Below are 22,874 nucleotides of genomic sequence, written 5' to 3' on the forward strand. Positions count from 1 at the left end.
GGGGGCCTGTTATTCCTTCCTCATCCGGACAAATATAAAGGCAGATCTGAAAACATCTCGAGGTAAGCACAACGGGCAGGCAGGGAAGTATTGGTGGGAATAACAAGACCATTCAGAGACCTGCAGAGCAGAAACAGAGAGAGGAGAACCTGAATGATAATGGATGAAACTGTCACTGGAGTGACAAGTTGGACTGACATGCACTGGTTTCAGAGTAGCAGCCGTGTTAGTCTGTATTCGCAAAAAGAAAAGGAGTACTTGTGGCACCTTAGAGACTAACAAATTTATTTGAGCATAAGCTTTCGTGAGCTACAGCTCACTTCATCGGATGCATTTGGTGGAAAAAAAACCACCAAATTTTTTCCACCAAATGCATCCGATGAAGTGAGCTGTAGCTCACGAAAGCTTATGCTCAAATAAATTTGTTAGTCTCTAAGGTGCCACAAGTACTCCTTTTCTTTTGACATGCACTGGTGTCCCATGTCCCACTGCAGTCTTGGAAGATGCTTGCAGAGGAAAACATTCCCCAGGCAGGCACACACTTGTCAGAGCACTGATTTACGTCCTTCTTGGCAGAGGCAATAAGGAAAGGTTTCGAGAAAAATCCATGTACATTCTGAATACTCAGATTGAAGGATTTGGCCCGTAAACCATTGCTATTTTTCTAGACTTCGCTGTTAGGAGTTTCCAGATTCTGCCATTCTTAAAGGGCTCAGGGGCAACTGAAAAAGCCAGGCTGGGCTGGTTATGGGGGGAGAGAGCTGGGGGACAGGAATGTCCCCTTCCTTCCACCTGGATGATGGTTTTAGTTTCGTAGTTACCCTTTCAGGGATGTTTGGATGAGTTGATGCCTAACAATTGTGAAGTGCTGATTTGGTCTGCAAAGCCCTAAATTGTGCGCGTCCAGGTTATGGGATCTGGTCACCTCACTCTTCATCTGAGGCATGGTGGCAACTGAAATCAGCTCAAGTGCTGGTTTGAACAGACCTTCTCAGTGAAGACTCCTTCACTGTGGAACTTTTGCCTCCCACCATCCCTGCTCAGTGGGCCAAAACATGTAGTTTTGGGCCTTCAGGACATGCTGCCACAAGACACTTGTTCTTCTAGGCTTTTCCTGCAGAGGGGCAGGCCAATTGTGATTTAGGAGTGGGGGATGGGAGGGCAGACTAATCCTTCTGTGATTTTTTTGGCCTATTCAGTTACTTTTAATCTTTGTATAGAGCAGCGTTTCTCAAACTGAGGTCCATGGAACCCTGGGGGTCTACGAGGGTACTCCGGGGGTCCGCGGGTCCCACTGATCAACTCCTCTCCCTCCCTCCCTCTCTCAACTCCTCCTTCCTCCCAGCGCTTCCAGCACACTGGGGAACAGCTGTTCAGCAGTGTGCAGAAGGCACTGGAAGGGAGGGGGAGGTGGGGGGATGGGGTGCACTCAGGGGAGAGGGCAGAAAGAGGCGGGAAAAAGGAGGGGCGGGAAGAGGTGAGGTGGGGCCTCAGGGGGGAAGGTTAAGGAATTGACAGGCCTAAAGATTTAAATATCCGTCTGAAAATCCCTCAATAGAAAAACTATCATTTGCTGAAGCATGGATCTCACACCCCATTTGTTTAAATTCATGACTGACTATTGGTGTTTCTGAGGAAATCCCAACCAAGGTGGGTTACTGAAAAGGCAAGCCCAATGCTTCCAGGAACTCTGATTACACATGTGATCCTGGAACAGAAGATGTTCGCTTATTATGCCCTCAGAAGAATACAACCCACAAATAAACTGCCAGAATATGCAGCCTCCGCAAGTGGGTCAGCATGGATTGCTCAAATTGTTGGCTGAGTCAAACTGTCCCCATCCAACCCCACTAATGGGTGTCATCTGTCATGAATCCATATAGCCACATGCACAGAGACTTCATGGTCATCTGCTAACCCTGCACATTCTTATCCCAAATCAGCAGCCTGTGCCCTTTGCTCTCAAGGAGACCCTCCACTAGTTGCCACTGTCAGTAGTAGTGGGGCTTATAGCTTCTTTGAAGGCCAGCCACTAGAGAATGACACAAGCACATAGCTGAGCCATCCGGGAGACAATTGTGTTGCATATACACACGCACACTACCTGTCAAACAAACCTGGTTTGTACTGGCCCAGGAAGGAGAAGATTCCTGAGATGGCTTCTTATCCTGGGTTTTTTTTGCATACCAGCCTGCTGTTGCTGCACTGGAATCAAGATTCCTAGATTTCAGAGCATCTTATTCGGCTATTCTCCATATAGCCTGTGAATTCAGTGCTTCTCAGTGTTGTTTGCATGAAGCATTTGCTGCAACATTTTACCTAAAATAATATCTCTTTGTGAAATAGACAGAAGGCAAAGCTAGTCTCCAGAGCCCATGTAAAGACCCTAACCCTGCATTTGAGAAAGAGGGCAAGGGGGCATCTTAAAGCTATTAATGTCAAAATATGGCATGCAGGAGACAGTTTATTTCTGTAAGTGATTTATATTGACTTCCGGGATTAAATCTGTGGTTTTTAAGTTGCAGTAAACATAGCATCTGAATGAAAAGTGCCCTTTCCATGAATCACAGGCATCACTATGAACTCCCTATAAGCTGAAAGATTTATATAGCAGGGGTGAGGAGAGTTAGGGAGTATTATGAATTCTTTATTTTCATAAGCCAAAGTCATAAAATTAACTGGTTAGGACACTCTAGTATCACCAGCTAGGAGCAACCTATAGCATTTGAGCTGAATAGAACTCTTATGACTAATATTTATGCTCTCATTATCTGTTTCGCAATACAATTCTATAATTAAAATACATCCCAAGTGATGTTTTCCAGCAAACATATCTAGGTATTTATACTGTGCTTATCACCATGGTATCTGAAGGCCTAGAAGGCCTGAGCCATGGTCTACTGAACTCAGTGGAAAGACTCACAGAGACTTCGATGAACTTTGGATCTGGCCCACAGTGGTTTATGACTTTACAGAAACAATAGAGCTACTCATGTCACTGACTGAATGTTTCTTCAACCTGCTCCAGTTTACAAATAGCCAAAGTGCTGCCCTTTGGGAGAAAAAAAAAGTGTCTTCTCTGCAGATTTCTACTGATCTATGGTCCCAATTCCCATGCTTAATATAAGACACATTCTTAAGTTCCACTGACTTCAATGACAGGTTTCAAAGTAGCAGCCGTGTTAGTCTGTATTCGCAAAAAGAAAAAGAGGACTTGTGGCACCTTAGAGACTAACAAATTTATTTGAGCATAAGCTTTCGATGCATGCATCCGATGAAGTGAGCTGTAGCTCATGAAAGCTTATGCTCAAATAAATTTGTTAGTCTCTAAGGTGCCACAAGTACTCCTTTTCTTTTTACTGACTTCAATGGAATTAAACAGCTTCTTAACTGGGAGGGGTTGCTGAATCAGGCCTACAATAGGAGCAGAATGCCTACCATGCTGAGGCAGTGCTTTGTTTGGGAAATGCATAGAGCTGCGATCAATCATGCAAACAACTTGACCAGAGCAGGGCAAACGATTCCTGGTGACCAATCTAGTAGGCAATTAACCCTTTTTTCTTTTAGCAAGCAGATGTCAAGCTACAAATTTTGTCATTCACAATGATTCAGATGATGTTTAATGAGAATGTATTTCAGCCTCTGGCATGCTTATGAACTATTTGTTCATATTAAGGTTATAATGAAATCCCATCCTGGAATTTGGATGACAAACAAATGATTTGAGGTGTACTTGTTTGGTTTATAATGTAATCAGAACCAGTGAATGCAATGGCAGCCTTATTATTATGTACAATTGCTGGAATTTTCTTGCTGACATAAAGCAGTTTTTTAATTTTGGAAAATGAGGACTTGGGCAGATTTTGTTTTAAACTTTCTTCTTAGTAAAGGAATGTGCCGTATGGTATACGGCCCATCGTTCAGCAATGATGTACCTGGTATGGGAGGGACATCACAGGAAATATGCAGACAGACCTGTGACTGCGAGGTGACAATAAGCATGAGAAATGTGACTCCCTGTCCTCAGAAACAGAAAATCTAGGGTGAGTGGAACCCTGATGCGAAATCAATGACATAGTAGATTAATAGTAACGAGGATCCTGTCAAGATAAGGTGGTGCAGAATTTGCTTCTTCTTTCTCCTTCTTACACCATTTTGTAAAGCCTATATCATTTTTTGTATGTACTATATTTACTTCTCCCTCCCCACCAAATAAATAAATACTTCAGGCCCAGTGATGGGGGGGGGGGGGGAAGGAAGAGAAGGGGAAGGATGGGGGCACTCATCTCTTGAGAGCCTCCTAGCAGCTGGGTGTGGTACTGCACTCTTCTTCCTGCTCCTGGCACCCCCTGTAGGTTGCCAACCTTGCTAGCAGATCTTCAGCAGCTCAGCCCTCTGGACAAGTCTCACAGTCAACTGGATGAACCCTTCCCGGGATAGCAAAGGGTTCAACAAACTGTCAGCCTTTATCAGGGTCTTCAACCCTGTTTCTAGGCCCTTTAAATCCCACCCCTCACTCAGGCTTCCCAAAAGAGCCTTGTCCCCTTCTTGGGGCTTAGGCCACTTTCCCAAGGGGGAACGCAAGCCTGCCCACCGCTCCAGGTCCCAACCCAGGGACCCTATAAACAGCAGCCACAACTGCTTCCTTTAATTAGTTGCTGCTATTCCCCGCATAGGCACCAACTTCCCCTCTTTCCTCCGGTGCTCAACCCCCCTCTGTCCCTGGCCCCATCCCCACTCCACCCCTTCCATGAGGCCCCACCCCTTTGCATCCCTTCCCCAAAGTCCACACCCAAATCCACCCCCTCCTTGCCAATATTCCAACTCCTTCCCCAAATCCTCACCCTGGCCCCACCTCTTCCTCACCTCCTCCCCTGGCTGTGCCACATTCCTGCTCCTCCCCCAACTCCTGGAGTGTGCTAACGCTGCCAAACAGGTGTTTGACAGGGACGCACGGGAAGCACTGGGAGGTAGGCGGAGGAGCAGGGATGAAGTGCGGTCAGGGTGGGGAGGAGGAGGTGGGGCAAGGGGGAAAGCAGCTTGGCTGCCGGTGGGTGCAGAGCACCCACTAATTTTTCCCCATGGGTGCTCCAGCCCCAGAGCACCCACAGAGTCAGTGCCTATGATTTCCTGCGTAGGGTGACCATATCTCCCAAAGGAAAAATGGGACACTGCAGGGCTCGCCCGAGCCCGTCTCCCCACCGGGAATGGGCCCGAGCTGCTCGCCCGAGCCCGTCTCCCCACCGGGAATGGGCCCGAGCTGCTCGCCCGAGCCCGTCTCCCCACACGAGACTGGAGCTGGCGTTGCTGCTCGCCCAAGCCTTGCCTGCCTTCCGGGTGAGGTTGGTGCTAGTGTTGCTGCTTGCTTGAGCCCTGTCTGCTCCCCACCTGAGCCCAGTCTCCCTTTCTGCATGGGGCTGGCATAGCCAATCCCCCCTCCCCATGTTCTGCACCCCGCTTCTTTTTTTTTTTTTTGCCAGAAATGGCTATTTGTCCTGTTTTCTCTTGCTTAAAAAAAAGACTATCCTGGCCAAAATGGGCCTTCTCCCATATATCCCCTTTCTCTTCACCCTTATCTCAGGGCTGAAGTTGTCAGATCCTCTTCCACCTCACTGAATGCACAGGCCACCAGAACTTGTCTTCTAGTTCTTCTCTGCTCCTAGCCAAGGACTGAGCCTCAGCAACTCCTTTTATCTGATCCTGCTGGGCTCTGATTGGCTGCTTCTATGCAGCCTCTCTAGGCAATGCTGGAGGACCAAACCTTCACTGCTCCTTTCTTGGGGCAGGGTGTGATAGGATCACAGATCCTCCAGCAGGGAGCCTTGAAGGGCCAGGTACACCGTGTCACAGGCCCCCATTCAGAAAAAGCATATCAGCATGTGCTTAACTTTAAGCACACGTGTAAGTGTTTTGCTGAATTGGAGCCTCAGTGATATTTTCTAAACCTAAATAAGTAAAAGAATCCTGCCAAAAACAATGCCAGCCGCTCAGCACATGAATAAGGCAATCAAAGTTCAGTTTCAAGCTCCCAAGAGGGCATTGTAAAGCCTGAGAGGGTTGAAATGGAGGCTGAGGAGAGAAGGGAGAATTATTTTAGAATTTGATAGAGGTACCTCAACATCAGCCTTTTATTATTATTATTTTATTATTATTATTGCAATATTAGTACATTATGCAACAAATAGCAACATTTATTTTGTTATGTTGTAGTTAAAATATTGCTTAACAAATAGTAGTTTAAGACCAACTTGCCTAACAAGTCTTGTTTGTTAGAGCTGGTAGTGGGATAACCTGATCTCCCTGAGATGAAAGCCTTGCAAATGGATTGAAATTAACAACCAAACTGATGAACATTTGAAAGTTGTAGGCTGGGTCATTTGACTTTGCTATTTTCCAGCTTGGCTTTGGACATAGTAATTGAAGAACATTACAGGCCAACTTTCATAGTTCAGCCATTCTTTAGTTCTCTTTGTGGGGGCAGAGAGAAAGTATGGGGCTACATACCAAGTTATTCCCTTCTCTGGGCTTCTTAGGACATTCTGTCTTTACTGTGACTGTGTTTTGCAAACTTTTGGGAGCAAAGTCTGTGTCCATATCACATGCAGCACCAAGCTTGTTGTGCTTAGCAAATAATTCATACACTGAAACATGTCTAAAGTGACTACTCATGTGGCCAACCAAAATCAGTCGCTCAACAGGGGTGACTTTCTAACAAAGATGGAGAAGGATCGCGTTCAATATGTATCTGTAATAAAAAGCTGTACAGTGCTTTGCACAATAGGGTCCTGGTCCACCTAGGTGCTACTACACTACAAATAATAATCATAATAATATATTTGGGGATGTCCTGCAGTGATGTCTCAAAGCAGAAACTTCCTGAATAAGGCTTCAGTCCTACAAACACTTACATATTGGAGTAAATGTACACATCTGAGTAGTCCTGTTGAGTTCAGTGAGATTCCTCAAATGTGTTTTCAGGATCAGAGATTTAGCTGTCTTTTTACATATCACAAAAATAGCTGAAAGGTATTTTGAGCTTTCATCAGCAATGAAAAAAAATCACCGTTGAGCAGGATATACCCATGGATAATTCCAGTTCAAAAGGAGGTTTTGGGAGGAAATTTGTAACACCCAAAAAGAGGGAGTTAGAATTAATTTTAAAACTTCTTGGAACCTTAACCATAGCATTCCATACTAAATGAGAATATTAATATATAGTTCAATAGCTGCATGGTTGTCTTCTTTTTTCATCAAATGCCATGACAAATGGAGGCTGGGTATGTTGTCTAGTTCCGCATCTAATCTTAAAATCTATGAATCCACACACAGGGTAAGAAGGATGTGTTCTAGGAATTATTTTGGGGAAGTTCTATGGCCTGTGTTATACAGACAGTCAGACTAGATGCTCACAATGGTCCCGTCTGGCCTTGGAATCTATGAACCTATGAAAGCTGACTCAGACTCCAGACAACAAAGTATTCAATACTTCATAAAACAAGCAGTAGTGTTTCAAGCCAGGGCTACCTTTCACTCTGGCAGTCTTAATTTAATAGCCAGCTGTACTACATTTCCTCTGTGCAAGTCATCCATCTTTTCACAGCAGAATGATATAGGACACTGAGTACTTGGCTCACAGAAGATGGACTCTGCCAAGGATTTCTACCAGTACACATGCTCAGAGAACCTGTCTGAAAGGTATTGAATTAGGTTTGAAGAAAGGGAATTTTATTGTGTGTAACAAACCTCAGTTTCCCCACCCCTGTGCCTTGGGGCACCGTTCAAGGATCAGGGCCTTAGGCGTGCAGTAAAGAGACAGTCCCTACCCTAAAGAGCAAACACTTCATAGTTTTAGCAGAAAATGCCACTAAATTTGAGAGTTCCCATCGCTAAAGAGCTGCACGGAGCAGATGTTTATTTTTCTGAAAGGGTGTGATTTTCTATGCATGGTAATAGCTGCTGATTGTTGACTCCGAGTTAGGCCAGTGCAAGCTTCACTGCGACCCTGAATAGACACTGGTTACTATTGTTACTAAGCATCATGGTGTATTCTCTTTCGTTTCTTTGATTCCTCTCTCTCTTCGGATAAAGCTAGGAAATTTAGTGCAAAAATGACTGAATAAATGAAGAAAGAAAGAAAGAAAGAAAAAGACATTCACATGCCACATTATGGTTGTATGGGAAAAATTCAGGAAAGGCAAAAGGTGAGAGCCTGGATCCTGCCCTGTGTCAGGGCAGTCTAATGGCACTCTGCGGGTGCAAAGCAGCCCTAAAGATGGCTTACCTAGGCCCTGGAGGATTTCCCCAGCATTTGGGGATCCTCAGGTCATATAGAGCAGATTTAGTGGTCCCATGTTAAACCCCCCACCCTCACTTTGGCTCCTAGCATGAGGGGTGTAGCTGAGGGAAATCAACATGGTGAGGGCTTCGTTAGATCAGCTGATTCCCCCAGCTGATGGAATGGTCCCTGGGGGCTGTCAGCAGCTATTGGAACTAACAGGATACCTGCACTGGAGCTGGAAGGTGTAATTCCCAGATCACAGAGACATACCTGCACTAGCTCAATCAGTGCTAGCCTCCTAAAAATAGAAGGGTAGTTGAGGCAGCACAGGCGAGCTGTACCCAGTATGATCCTGCCAGAGACACTTGGTGTGTACTTAGGGCAGCTAGCCCCTCGCACCTCCACAACTACACTTTAACATGCTGGCTTGGTCAGAGCTAATGCGGGTGTGCCTCTTTGAAGACGTACTCTATGAGCAGCCCTGATGTTGCTCTAATGTATTCCAGGCATCCGCCCAGTGCCAGGATTGGGGGAACAGAAAGATGGCTCCTTCTGAGCTGCATCAAGGTCTCGTCAGCCACAGCTCTGGATCTGGGCTGAGGTATGTTCCTTCCACAACCTTAACTCTGCCATGTTATCATTTATAATTTATTATCATTGTGCCCAGGGGCCTTCTGAGAAGAGGGGGCCCATTGTTCTAGGCTCTGTACAAACATAGAATTAGAGACAGTCCCTGCCTTGAATTGTTTACAATCTAAATAGACAACATAACTAAAAGGGTAGGGGAAAGGCATAGAACATACAAGCAGAGTGAACAATACAGTGGCTACAAACCTCATGTTTGTTTCACAATTTTGTATTCATTTTTTTGCATTCATTTTGTTATTTAAATACTTGATGGGCTTCTGGCCATGTGGGCAAATGTTATTTCTTGGACAAGGCTTTGGAGAAAGTTAAGGGTATGTTCCCAGATGGTAGGGGGTGGAATGAGCTTTTCAGCTGTTTTGTTTTACCGGCTAGCTGAGTTAAATTGTTAACTTCTATGGTTGTCTAATGCTACGGGTGAGCTAAGTTGGTGTTATCCATATGGATTTATTTTTAATGCTGTTGGGTGGTCATTATTGTGTTTTTGTAAGGCAAATTAATTGTCAGATTGCCTAGAGCTTTTTGCATAGGTGTTTTTTCATTATGATTTGAATCATACTCCTAATCTGTTTACCCAGTGGGCTTCATCCGAGCTGGACTCCTCTGAGCAGGGAGGAAACTGTCCACATATTTCCATGGAAATGTTTTGTGGCGAGGGCTTTTGCCTGTTATACTTCAGGACTGTGGAGTTCTCTCTGTTGACTACCAACAATGCCAAGTTGTTAAATTTGGTTTTAAAAGAGAAATTAAAAACATACTTCTTTTTTATTTTGAATTCTGCTAAATTTCAAGCATGGAGTTAAATTTCAAAGATAAAAACTCTGAGCCACACTTGAAAAAATGCAACCCTAGTGATCAAACTGCATCCACAAGATGCTTTGTGTGAGCCGCGTTCTATCATATTTGCATTTGATCAGCGAGAATTCATAGTGTTGTCTTATGGTTATAAAAGCCTCTTTTGAAAAACCAATACAACTTTTCACATCTTTTATTGGTTTTGTTGGTAGTATGCCTGCTGAGAACTGAACTTAATTTCCAAGAAGGACACACTGTACCTGCCAGTTTGTCAAACTGGCAATGCAGAGCTGTATTTATGGTTTTCATTTCAGACTGAATTGAAGCCATAGCATAAACTGGAGCAGTTTTACAGCATGGACCTGAAGCAAGTATCTTTGGAAAACTACTTACGCTGGGCTTGTAAATACACTCTTCCTGTAGCATTATATTTATTATTCATCATCCCCTGTTAAGTATGCAATATTCAGCTGCCAGAAATAACATAAAGAATATAATGAAAAAATGGGTTCCACCCTGTATTTGGCTGTGACACTCTGAGTATCTGTAGAAGAGCTCTGAGGAGCTCAAAAGCGTGTCTCTCTCTCACCAATAGAAGTTGGTCCAATAAAAGATATTACCTCACCCACCTTGTCTCTCTCATAAAGAATGTACTTTCTTCCAGTTTGTTGTCGTTCAGGTGGAAGGGAAAACTTGACTCCCTGGTTAAAGCTGTGAAAGGGAAATTGGGAGAACTCTTGTTTTGATTCCCAGTGCATGATTCTGAGCCTAGAGCAGGAGTGAAATAAAGTCAGTCTGTGCAGTGCCCAAACCAGTGCTTGCTGACAGAAAAGACAAAGTGGTTTTGGAAACAAACAACACTCTGACTGTTTGGTCAGTAAACCAACTCAAGGGGGAAAAAATGGCTCCCGTCTATGTCCATCTGGCTCCCACTGGATTTCTGTGTCTAGCTGTTCTGCTGCCCCAGATGAAATGAAACTTTTCAGACAGTACTAAGGCTGTTTAGAGAATAAAACCAAGTATGACTTGGCTTGATCTTTTTAAAGCCATACATCTGATACATGGATTTTGTTGGCTATGCTCTTCACATACAGCATTTTCATACTTGACCGAGGCCGGTAACAGCAATCAAATGAAGTAACTACAGTACTGTGCATGACAAGAAATGCTCTGGGCCAGATTCTCAGCCCACCTGTGCCAGTGGCACAACAGGGATGGAGGGCTGCTTTAGTGACGCATAAGATGTCCATGTCCCTGCTGCAGAGACAGCACTATAAACAGATAAGATACAACCAAAGAACGGGGGAAAGAGACATGAAAAGAAATAAATTAGTGCCGGAGTTTGGTATGTATCAAACCTGTTAATTCCAGATTTTTGTGGGTGTCTTTTCTCTGTGGAGGTGAATAGTTCACAGCCGGTTTCATTGAAGCAGCGTGTTTTAAGGAGGGACCTGAAGGAGTATATGTGGGGAAGCTGAGACTTATGGGCTGATTCTGATCCTACTTAGACAAGCATAACTCAGGAGTAACGGCATGGGCAGCAGTAATATTGCACCGATGTTTCTGAGATCAGGGCCAGACTGTGAAGCCCAGACTCCCACTGGTGAGCTGCTATTCAGTGTCAGTACCACAGGACAACTCATGTGAGTAACTGCTCAACAGACTGAGTAAGGGGTTGGGGCCAGATGCAAACACTCGTACTCACTCTGAGCAGCACCTTACCCCACAAGTGGTCCCACTGAAGTCAATGAGACTGTCTGTGGAGTAAGATGCTACCCAAATGGAGAGAGGGTATCAGAATCTTAATACCAAGCCTTAGTTTTTTTAGTAAGGGTTAGACTGTGACTCGGGGAGTAAGAACTTGCAAGCCTGGGCAGACATCCAAAGCTTGGGTCTCGGTGCATGGGAGTAAACACGTGCTGTGTGCCCACTTCTCACCCACCTGCTCCAGGTAGGGGGTCATAGGCAGAGCTTTGGCTCTGCCCTCCCTGTGTCTCAATGGCCAGGACACCTGAGCAGGCACAGTGTGTGTTGGGTATAGGCCTGCAGAAAATTCATGCCCCACTGGAGCAAGAGAGAAGCAGGACAGGAACTATGAACAGAGCACAGAGGTGTTTTTGAGTCATACTGCCTCCTGGGATACTTCTGGGCTCTGGTGGTATATCCATTGTTCCTTGCTCCAGACTGTGCTCACATCACAATATAGGCCTTTAATACCAAGTCTTGGGCAATTAATTCAAGAAGCTGCCAGTAATCTAGGATGTTATGTTCTATTTTCCAAAGCGATGCGCTCTGGAATGGCTTCCCCGAGCCATATTCCTCTTGGAAAGGACAGGGCAGAGATTCATCTCTGGAATGAGTCATAAGCATTTTGCTTCTTAGGCTCTGTCTGCACTCCAGCTTATGTCGGCAGAACTTGTTGCTCCGGGGTGTGAATAAACCACCCCCCTGAGTGACATAAGTTACACCAACATAAGCGCTTGTTTGTACAGCTGTATGTCAGCGTAGTCATGCCCTTATTTTCACACAATAGGTAGATCTCCAACTGATGTAAACTGGTGTCACTACATTGTAATAAATAGAGCTATGCTGATTTATTGGACCCGATCCTCAGCTGGTGCAACTTTGCTTTCCTTTATTTTCCCCTCCCCCATCCCAACTAGTGCTTCAAACAAAAAATAAAAGCCCATATTCAGATCTGATATGAGCACAGGCAACTCCGTTCAGGTCATGGGAACTTTACCCACTTGCAACAAGTTTCAGATATTAAGGTGACGAGCGCTGTACAACCCCCAAAGATAAATGGGCCTGCGTGTGGTCTAGGAACTCTTTTCATATGCACTTGTTGTTCTGTTCCTGGCAGCTTTAAAAAACTGAGTTTGGAGCTCAAAAGGAGCTAAGAAATGCAGGTGTTCATTTTCATATTTAAATTTTTCTGAGGGTTCTGAAAAGCATCAAGCAACATCTGCTTTTCCTAGTAGAAAGTGCCTGGAGCTACTAAAACTGTCTCCTTGTCCTGTTCCCTTCAGACAGAGGGCCGGTTTTTGCATTCAGAGGAGGACAGGAATTTCTGGAATGCATATAAGTAGGCCCAGTCCTGCAAAGTGCTGAGCCTCTCTTTGCAGGGTGCTGAGTGCCTCTATTCCCTTTAGGAGCTGAGTGCACTCAGCACCTTGCAGGATCAGGTTTGCTGTGTGTGTTGCTGTTTCTGTGTAAGGGCTGTAATAGCAGGAGAGCTATGAGATAGAACTTGGACACTAGGACTTCATCAAAACCAAGAATCAGCTGTTTCTGTTCAGCCTGATTTGTGCAGCAGAAAAACAGATGGTTCTTACCTTCAAAAGGTAAGAACCTTTTTTATTTTCCCGTTGTTCCAAATCTTTTCCATGTGTGATTGTAAAGGTGGGGCTTGGGCATAGCATTGAGGCAGCCTTGCATCTGGGCCTCTTCCCTTCTTTCCTAAAAAGTACACTACTTTTCTTCTTTGTTCTCCAAGTAAGGGGATTGGTCCTGCTTTGAGCAGGGGGTTGGACTAGATGACCTCCTCAGGTCCCTTCCAACCCTGATATTCTATGATTCTAAACGACTTACAGATGGGAACCCAGAAGAGAGTCTGGTTGAAGGGTCAATAGCACCAGGTCCTGCTGGGTCCTGGAGACCTCTCTGCCCCACTTTGTGTGTGGGTCTCTATGTGGAAATACTCATTCATTGATAATTGCATGGCTCTTTCTAAAGAGTGGGCCTGATTCACCTCTCATTTACACCGGTCGAAATCAGACTGAAGTCAGTGGAATTACACTTACGTCAGACTGATGGAAATGAGCGAAGAACCAGGCTCCACACGTACCTTTTGCTGAACTAAATGATATTTGTATACAAGATGCCAGGGACATGGCCAAAATTTGCCTAAGTAGGGAGACCAAGAGGTGCTGATTTTTTTTTTGGGCGGCTGAGGGGTTATCTCCCTGGAACCAAGCACATGATGGGTGGGCTCAATGGCACCTAGGAGGCACTCCCATCCCCAGGGGCACAGATGAAAGCTCCCTCCATTGCACACAGGCCTGGGGTCTTCCCCTTCTAAGGACCATCATCTCCTCAAGACCCAACAGCCCTGGCCTCCCACCTCACTCAGACCAGGGGCCCTGCCTTGGGCTGGGTGGTCCCCAAGCTGGATCAGCAACCTGTATTGCTTCAGCAGCTCTGTGTTGCAGACTCAGCCATGCTTGCAGCCATGGAGGAAGCTCAGCAGGTTGGCCTGGCTCTATGGCTTCATGCTGGACTGAGGCAGATCCTGCACACACCAGCCACCCAGCTGCGGGAGTAACTGGGGGTTGCAGAAGGGAAAGGGGATGTTCTCTGCAGCCCCTTGTGGAGTGTGGCTCTCGGGGGTTCAAACCCTGGACATGCAGGCCAAGGGGGGAGGGCGAGGAGGATGATCTGGGCCCCCTTATTGCACCCCTGAGAGAAACAATTAAGTAAGAGCTCTAAGGTTTAATCACTCCAACTGTGCTCTCACTCGTTCTTGTTAGCAGCAGGAAGTCTGCCTAGTTCTTGGTACGGAGATGTCCAAGGAAAACTCATGGTGCTGCTGGAAGTTGTGGTGGTGATTCTGTAGCTCCTGGAGGTGAGCACTGATCCCTTGCCCCAGGATAGCATGAAAGGGTGATGTGCTGTCCTTTGGGTGTGACGTAAAAACTGAGGGCCTAAGCACTTGTGTTCAGTGAAGCTTCCACACCACTTTTCATATGAGTAGGGTTACATTAGCCCCAGGACGCTTACCAGAGTCCATTTTGAGGAATTACGAGTGCAGAACAGCAGCTTCATTCCACCCCAGAAGTGGCTGCAATTCAGAAATGAGTGCTTTCCTAAATGGAGAGTACTTTTAACATAACATAGCTCTGGGTGAACATTTCAGCTTTTTGCCACACGAACGCCTAGAAGCAGAACCAGCTGCTGTCTCCAATGCCCTTAGCTTATTAGCTCTGATTTCAAGCTTTTCTTCATATAAACCATTTCTTATCTCTACTCTGGCTCTATCATGCTGTTATGTTTGCCTGGATAGGATTGTGTTTCCAAAATAAATAGTTACAAAGACAGTCTACAACCAAACCCCATTTTCTGTCCATGTTATGCCATGTCACATCACAGTAAGAATTCTTTGTCCCAAGCTTTATAATTTGGCCTTGTATCATTTCTTTGCCTGGAGTGCTGATCCCTGGCTTCAATATCAGATTTATGTGACAAGTTTGGCTGGGCATGTGAAAGCATATTTGTTTTAAAGTTGATTTTGTTTCCAGTATAGCAATTTGTTTCAAATTGTCTAACTTTTCCCAGGCAAATTGAGTCAGGCTCTCTTTTACTGTAACAACACATCTAAACATATTAGACTGTTTCAAATGTCTGGATTTCAATGGCTGCCCTAGTAGGGTGACCAGATGTCCCGATTTTATAGGGACAGTCCCGATTTTTGGGTCTTTTTCTTATATAGGCTCCTACTATCCCCCACTCCCGTCCTGATTTTTCACATTTGCTGTCTGGTCACCCTATGCCCTAGCAACAGTTCATAGTGCTGCCTGCTTAAAGAGTACCATGCTACCTACAGGCTTGTATGTACATTGCTTCCCTCTATTCATTGGAACCAAAGGTGCTCAAGTGTCTCTGAGTGCCCAGCTCTCTAGTGGCTAGCCTACCAAAAGGCTATTTATTTGCACTGGTTTTGAGTCACAGGGGTCCATGCAAACCTTTAAAAAATGTTGGTTTCTATATGTTTTCACTCGCCCACCCCCTGTACCCCGAGATTCATTTGTTGCTGTTGTGTTTTGTCTGTTTTTTTGCACTCCCCATGCAGACCCATTGAGTTTTGCTTGATCTCCATTCAAAACCATATACTAACTCAGGTTCATTTGAAATGTAGACCTTGGTTTGCCAGAAGGTTTGCTAAACATGGACCAGCTCCAATTGTTAGCCCTACTCCTAGTAACAACAATGGAAATTCTCATTGATCTCCTGTGTGAGAGGTCTGTGTTTGGAACAGAGAGTTTTGAGTTCTATGCCACATGGATATGGTTTAGCTAATAGCTGTGGTTTCTTTCACACAAAGTAATATGGTTTTATTTTGCATGATTTCCATATAGCGATGGCTTTGTAGAACTGTAAGAATTTCTGCAGTTCATGTGAGTTCTCAGTGGATTTCAAAGGGTGTTTTAGATTATTATTATATTTTGGAATTCACTTCTGAACCATTCCCAGGACCTATAGGTTGAGATTTTCAAATGAATTTCTGTGGGGTTTGCTTAACTCTCTTATACTCTTTTGGAACTCATTGCCACAATACCAGTGCACTGAGCTACTCCTAGAAAACCTTTCTTTCTGTAGAAGGGAGAAATATGGTGATAAGTGGGGACAGAAAGTTATAAAATGTACCAACCTTTCATACCAGGAAAGTTCAAGTCCAATGCAAATGAGACCATGGTCTCAACTTAGTCCCCAGTGAATATTTCTGTGCACTGCAGCATGAGACAAATGCACGGCTAGCATACATAAAGGAGGCCCAGTGCTGTAATACAAGGGATTATTTCAGGCCAAGGCTGAGCTGCATAAGCTAAGCAATGGAGAGTAATGTGCATAGCGTCTGCTCACAATATTCCCATCTCCAGCTTACACTTTTTATCAGTCTCTTATGAGCCTAGAAAACACGGCTAAAAAGAAAAAAGATCTGTCTTTGTACATAAAGATGCATAAAACAAAAGTTGGTAGTCTCCCTCCATACACAATTCCCTGCTCTTGGTAAAGCAGCGATTTTTCAGGCTCCAAATATAGTAGATCAGCTTGAATCCTGCTACGTACAAGACAGATCAACTCCCAGTCTTTCCCTTGCGTATCCCAAACAAACAATGCACCACTAAGAAGCGCTATCAAAATCATGCCAAGTCAAGCTGAACTGTGAAATATATTTCAAGTGTGGAAATGCCAATGGTTTAATCAACACTTTGTGGCAATCTGTGTTCCTCTCCTCTTAGGGGACTCGTTGACAGAGTTTTTGTACTACTTGAATTAAATTAGTTTAAAGCTGATACACTTAAAGCAGTGAACCCTCTAGTTTGGATGCAGCTATCATGGTATAAAAGTACTTATAGTGTTATAGATTATTCCTGTAAATTGTGTGTAGACCAGCCCTAAGGGCAGGGCTGGCCCCAGGCACTAGTGAAGGAAGCAGCTGCCTGGGGCGGCCAATAGAAACGGGGGGGACTATTTCCATGATTGGGGCAGCATGTCCGTGTCTTCGGGGCAATTCAGCAGCAGGCCTTCACTCCCTCTCTCCCTCTTCAGTGGCAATTAGGCAGCAGGTCCCTGCTTCTTTTTTTCTTTGCCGCTTGGGGCAGCAAAAAAGCTGGAGCCGGCCCTGCCCAAGGGTATAGTCCCATTCAGGAGAGGACTAATTTGGAAGAGGTAGTTTGCTGGGGAAAAGAAAGAAGGGAAAAGAACTTAAGACCCTGGAAAGAAGGATTTAAGGCAGAGGAGAAAAGTGTTAGGGTCTTTCAGACTCAAAGGAGTGAAAACCATATTGTGAAATAAAACAACAGCAAAATGCTTTTCATGTGTGCATACCTTTATAATGACTGACATGTGGCTATACAGCAAACTCCAGCATTCCCTGTGCGGACTGTTGTTGTCCCTGGCGCCACCTTGGGCTTTTCATAAGACAGAATGTGGTGTAGTCTTAGGCAGCAAGTCCTGCCAACTCCGCAGCCTTTAGGTCAGGAGGCGAAAAGAAACAGTGCGTTGTAGGAATGTGACTGGCGAGACTCAGCTCATGAGAAATGGCCAAGCGAGATGTGCTCCTGGATATGACTTTCCGTTTGCTTGGCGGAAAGGGGCATCTTTCATTTTATTTGGAGCTATATATTCCCATATCTACTACGCAATAATAAAGAAATGTAAAATGATTGTTGCACTGCTAATTCTGTTCCTCAAAATACCAACTTGTATCATCTGAGAAGTGCCTGGTAACTGTTGTAACACTGCAAAAATCTTGTGATACTCTTGTTACCCCAGAAGTCATATAGAAGTACTCCCGTTAATGCCCGGGACTCACTCTCTGACTGTGTAAACACAAAGGCTGTGATTCTGTGCTACAGCTCCAGGAGATGCAGTACAACAAAGTTCAGCCCAGGGTGCAGCCTCCTAAGTAGAGCAGGGCACATGGGAACAGCTCTACTTCACAGCACTGCCCTCATGTAGGCACTCCTGCTCCCAACACACCCCTTCCTGCCCTTGGCTCTGGCCTGACACACCCCAAGGCTGGAGTTTGTGAGGGGGCCTATGCAGGTCAGCCTTCAGCAGTCCTATATGGGCCAGTGTCCAAAGAATTCTCCCAGCCAGCATATGGACTTTTTATAGCTTCTGTACAATAACCAAAGTGGAAGGAGAAGCCCTCCCCATGGCTTCAGATTGCAGTCTGAATACCAATGCCCCCAGGTCTAGAACGAATGTACCTTCCTTTCAGAACTGAATTTACAAGAAAGTTATGCTAGGCAAAATTCCTGTTTGCCTAGCCCCTGCAGTGTATGCTGCATAACTATATATGTAATAATATTCAAACACAAACTAGCGATGGACAAACCTTAAGTGGCAACAGCTAGGCACAGCTCCAGTTTCTCATGGTCTGAGGGTGCTCATACATGGGTTGTGAGTTGAGCCTGTAACAGAGATATGAGCTATCGACAAAATTTGGATCCAGATCCAAACTTCCTCACCGCTTGAGAGTGTTCATATCCAGGGATTTAATTCAGGCATCTCTGCTCACCACAAACACAACATGTATTCTATGTAAATGTACCCCATACTGTGTATACATGTGCAGAAATCTGAAACCAGAATTCTGCTTACTTGCACCGTTCCATCTCCTGATTTCCTCCAGTGCTTATTCAGCTAAATAGTCATAATCATAATGAGGATCCAGTTCCATGAGAACTGCAAGTCAGTGCTCTTCCTCAGCCTAAGGCAGGGGTTCTCAAACTGGGGGTCAGGACCCCTCAGGGGGTTGCGAGGCTATTACACGGGGGGTCACGAGCTGTCAGCCTCCACCCCAAATTACCTCCAGCATTTATAATGGTGTTAAATATATAAAAAAGTGTTTTCAATTTATAAGGGGGGTTGCACTCAGAAGCTTTCTATGTGAAAGGGGTCACCAGTACAAAAGTTTGAGAACCACTGGCCCAAGGCATGTTGATGGGGCTTGACCAGTAGGAATATAGAGTTTCTGCCGATAGCCACACCAATTTATATGGAACTGCCCAGATTTTCAGCAAGTGTGAATAATGGATCATCACCATGGGAATTTGTGATGGGTTGTCCACCCCACATAAGGCCTGAAGCAGTTAAGGTGGCTAGGTGGGTCAATGAACTGCCGTGGCTACACCTGTTGATACTGCTGTGGCTACACCTGTTGATCTTTTTGCATAATGACAAGAAGAAATTGGCAACTAAAAGCAGAGAAGTTGAGAGGCTGCTGGGTACAGCTGCTGTGTATTTATCATTTAACAAGATGCACGTGAGGTCGTCCCAGAAAAACATCTATACTAAGAGGGAGTTAAGATTGAGAGTATGTATCAGTAAGATAAGAGTTAAAAATCATTACATGGATGTTGTAATATCACTAAACCAAACATTACCCAGGAAATTCAGAGTTAAGGTTACACTTAAAAGAAATCCAACCATGATAAAGTGAGGAATGCATTGGCATTCAGGGCATCCAGACCACCGTAATTCTGCCCTGTAGTGACACCATGCAATAACCAAATGATTATAAATATTTAGTGTGAGATCCCAGATTAAACTGACTTTTAAAGACACATTAGCTATTTTACTTATTTTCCCCTCATGATGCACCAGCAGCAGAAGAAAATAAGTTATTTCCTTATTAGATCACGGAATCTAATGATGGTCCCATTAAGATCAATGTGACTGCTTACAGCAGTAAAGTTAAGTTTGTGCATACATGTTTGCATGATCAGGGCCTTAGATACGTGCATGGCACTAAAATGAAATGGGGCTATTATTCTGGTGAAAGAATAAGTGCCACTGAATCTGAAAAGGGTCACTTTTATGTTGAATAACCTGTCCCCATCAAAATCACTGCCAAAACTCTCAAGGGGGGAGGGGGAGAGGGGAGCCGGATTTCACCCCATGCCAGAGGATAGGAGTAGGAAGTGTTGACTGGTGGAATACAACAAATCACACTCCATTGCACAAGAAAAGTCAGAGGAGCCCTTTCTACTGCTTTTCTCATCATGGCAAAATAAGAATACTTTCTCGGTTTCTGATTCAGTTCTTTCTTGGACCTCCACCAACCTAACATTCCTCAGTCTGAGCTTATTCTCCGGGTCACTGACAAACAGATGCCTACAACCTGGGCACACAAGGCACATGTTTTACCATTTTTAAAAATATAAGAATCCATTTACTGCACAATTATAAACAGTAACTAATGGCAAAGTCACCTTTAATCCTTTCTTTATTGTTCTCCAATTTTCTAAGTGAATTTTGTGCCAGATTTCCAGCCCTGGAGTGGGACATCCTCTATTCACAGAGTAGGAACAGCACAGATGGAGGCAATGCACTTCTGAAGCACTTAGAGGAGAGGAAAGTGATCAGGAACAGTCAGCATGGATTCACCAAGGGCAAGTCATGCCTGACTAACCTAATTGCCTTCTATGATGAGATAACTGGCTCTGTGGATGAGGGGAAAGCAGTGGATGTCTTATTCCTTGACTTTAGCAAAGCTTTTGATATGGTCTCCCACAGTATTCTTGCCAGCAAGTTAAAGAAGTATGGGCTGGATGAATGAACTATAAGGTGGATAGAAAGCTGGCTAGATCGTTGGGCTCAATGGGTAGTGATCAATGGCTCCATGTCTAGTTGGCAGCCGGTATCAAGCGGAGCGCCCCAAGGGTTGGTTCTGGGGCCGGTTTTGTTCAATATTTTCATTAATGATCTGGAGGATGGAATGGACTGCACCCTCTGCAAGTTTGCAGATGACACTAAACTGGGAGGAGTGGTACATACACTGGCGGGTAGGGATAGGATACAGAGGGACCTAGACAAATTAGAGGATTGGGCCAAAAGAAATCTGATGAGGTTCAACAAGGACAAGTGCAGAGTCCTGCACTTAGACGGAAGAATCCGATGCACTGCTACAGACTAGGGACCGAATGGCTAGGCAGCAGTTCTGCAGAAAAGGACCTAGGGGTTATAGTGGACGAGAAGCTGGATATGAGTCAACAGTGTGCCCTTGTTGTCAAGAAGGCTAACAGCATTTTGGGCTATAAGTAGGGGCATTGCCAGCAGATCGAGGGGCATGATCATTCCCCTCTATTCGACATTGGTGAGGCCTCATCTGGAGTACTGTGTCCACTTGTGGGCTCCACACTACAAGAAGGATGTGGAAAAATTGGAAAGAGTCCAGCGGAGGGCAACAGAAATGATTAGGGGGCTGGAGCACATGACTTATGAGGAGAGGCTGAGGGAACTGGGATTGTTTAGTCTGCAGAAGAGAAGAATGAGGGGGGAATTTGATAGCTGCTTTCAACTGCCTGAAGGGGGGTTCCAAAGAGGATGGATCTAGACTGTTCTCAGTGATACCAGATGACAGAACAAGGAGTAATAGTCTCAAGTTGCAGTGGGGGAGGTTTAGGTTGGGTGTTAGGAAAAACTTCACCTTCACTAGGAGGATGGTGAGGCACTGGAATGGGTTACCTAGGGAGATGGTAGAATCTCCTTCCTTAGAGGTTTTCAAGGTCAGGCTTGACAAAGCCCTGGCTGGGATGATTTAGTTGGGGATTGGTCCTGCTTTGAGCAGGGGGTTGGACTAGATGACCTCCTGAGGTCCCTTCCAACCCTGATAATCTATGATTCTATGAATGCAACTCCTCACGCTGCCCAGCCTCCCATAGAGGAACTACCTCTAGAGATAAGAAGGTAGATCATTTTCCATGCCCATTCAGTCCTTGGTCTGTTGGCTGAGATTGCCAGTTAGGGGACCCATATTACTATTAGGCTCTGCTGGGGATCGGACGAGCTGGGGATCAGACTCCCCTGCTTGTGTACAAGTACTCTCACCGAGCTAGCTGTAGTATAAATAGCAGCATAGCCGCAGTAGCACAGGTAGAGACAGTGGAGGCATGTCTGAGCCATGCTGAGTACAAACCCGCATGAAACCAGTGGGCATGTGCTTTGCATGGCTTATCTGTGTCCCTGCTGTTGGAACCAGTGCTACCATGGCTACACGGCTATTTATACATGTGCTACTTTGATGAGAGCTACCCCGCGTATGTGCACATGAACAGGGTAATCACAGCCCTAGCCCATAATGTAGACATAGCCTTAGTGTCAAATGTGATGTGGGAACTGGGCGAACACCACCTTTCACATGGGCCAAAAACAGTCTCTAGGAACCCAGGCAAGGTGTAAACAAGCACTAAGTAATGAAAGAATTTCTATTTCATCAGTGACTGACTCAACCAAAAGGGTGAGGTGAATAAAATTCATTTTAATGATCATTCATTTTTGTTGCTTAAGTGTTTAATACTAAACGTCTACCATGAAAAATGCATCAATGGTAATGTTTTTCTCCTTTGTTTCAGTTATATGGTTAAACAAATGCCTGAAAATCTGTAACAGGTCAGCTCCTGCTCTGACTGGATTCTTATTTAGGATGCCTGTCAGGAACCACTTGACATAAATCACTCTGCAAGCATTTTTTAATCTTAGCAATCCTTCTTTTGCCAAAGGAGGCCCCAAAGCTGCAAACCAGCCAGCTGTGACAGAACTAGACCTTTCGAGAGAACACATGGAAGTGGGAGTTGAGTGCATTGCTCACCAAACCAGGCATATTCAGAAACACAATGAAGCTTTGATAAGTGTAAGCCTGCTACAGGAATATGCTCAGACCTGCTATGCAGATGGAGACCCTGTACTTAGAGACATCGGGCGGAGCTCTCCTGCTCCACATACCCCCATGCCATCTGAACTGCAGCAGTTCTGCATTGCATTTTGATGTTGTGTCACATTGTCCCAAAGGAGGGGGTTAAACTGTCACTTGTTACCTTACAAAACCAATTGGTGAGAGAGCCTATACAATTATTAGTGTCCCTTC

General features: G+C 44.9%; 1 protein-coding gene and 1 long non-coding RNA gene across 5 annotated transcripts in view; one reads left to right on the plus strand and one right to left on the minus strand.

Moving 5' to 3' along the window:
- GASK1A (golgi associated kinase 1A) overlaps positions 1–22,874 on the plus strand; it is a 54,374-nt gene that overhangs the window by 7,716 nt on the left and 23,784 nt on the right. For 2 of the 4 annotated variants that reach the window (XM_038388830.2, XM_038388832.2), the window contains exon 1: positions 8,695–8,879. The exons of the other annotated variants lie outside the window; for them this stretch is intronic. The gene's annotated coding sequence lies outside the window, so the exon portion shown is untranslated. Of the gene's footprint in view, positions 1–8,694; positions 8,880–22,874 lie in introns of those variants that run through there. 4 annotated transcript variants of the gene reach the window in all.
- On the minus strand, positions 16,845–18,419 carry LOC119850586. Its single transcript, XR_005290980.1, has 3 exons — positions 18,342–18,419; positions 17,327–17,468; positions 16,845–17,175 (listed from the first exon to the last, which is right to left on the minus strand). It is a non-coding gene; the product is annotated as an uncharacterized LOC119850586 (long non-coding RNA).

This window comes from Dermochelys coriacea, chromosome 2 (genome assembly GCF_009764565.3).
Source record: "Dermochelys coriacea isolate rDerCor1 chromosome 2, rDerCor1.pri.v4, whole genome shotgun sequence".
Taxonomy (NCBI): Eukaryota; Metazoa; Chordata; order Testudines; family Dermochelyidae; genus Dermochelys; species Dermochelys coriacea.